At 54.3% G+C, this 521-nt stretch overlaps 1 non-coding gene across 1 annotated transcript; it reads right to left on the reverse strand.

The window, feature by feature from the left end:
• Positions 1 to 100: 100 nt before the first annotated feature.
• LOC114578633 lies at positions 101 to 219 on the reverse strand. Its single transcript, XR_003699625.1, has one exon. It is a non-coding gene; the product is annotated as a 5S ribosomal RNA (ribosomal RNA).
• Positions 220 to 521: the final 302 nt, after the last annotated feature.

Consider the following 521-nt stretch of genomic DNA (forward strand, 5'->3'; position numbering starts at 1 on the left):
TCATCGCTCGATGCGCGGCGAGCCATCACCGCCAAGTGTTCGTAGGCCGTGGCGAAGAGCTAGAAAGGGAAAAAAAAAAAAGAGTTGGCCGGTTAAAAAAAGGGTGCAACACGAGGACTTCCCAGGAGGTCACCCATCCCAGTACTACTCTCGCCCAAGCACGCTTAACTGCGGAGTTCTGATGGGATCCGCTGCACTAGTGATGGTATGGTCGCACCCGCAGTAATATTGTCTCAAATTATTCTTAAGCTCACGCCATGGAGAGATGATTTTGACGCATCTTCATTCCGACGGATCGAAGGGAATCAAAAATGCATTTTTTGGCTGCGCGTGGCCGACCGATGGGCATATGGCGCATCTGCGCTCCGTCCGCCTCGAAATAAGCTTTCCGGAATGGGGTCATAATGCCAAACAGAATCCTGGGCGGAAAGTTATTGATGTTCCGGCGCGGTCGCCACAAAGGACCCGCCGGATGCCTGCACGGGTCCCACGATGGGGGTTTCATCGCTCGATGCGCGGCG

Source organism: Dendrobium catenatum, unplaced genomic scaffold (assembly GCF_001605985.2).
Source record: "Dendrobium catenatum unplaced genomic scaffold, ASM160598v2 original_scaffold_100111, whole genome shotgun sequence".
In the NCBI taxonomy this organism is placed as follows: domain Eukaryota; kingdom Viridiplantae; phylum Streptophyta; class Magnoliopsida; order Asparagales; family Orchidaceae; genus Dendrobium; species Dendrobium catenatum.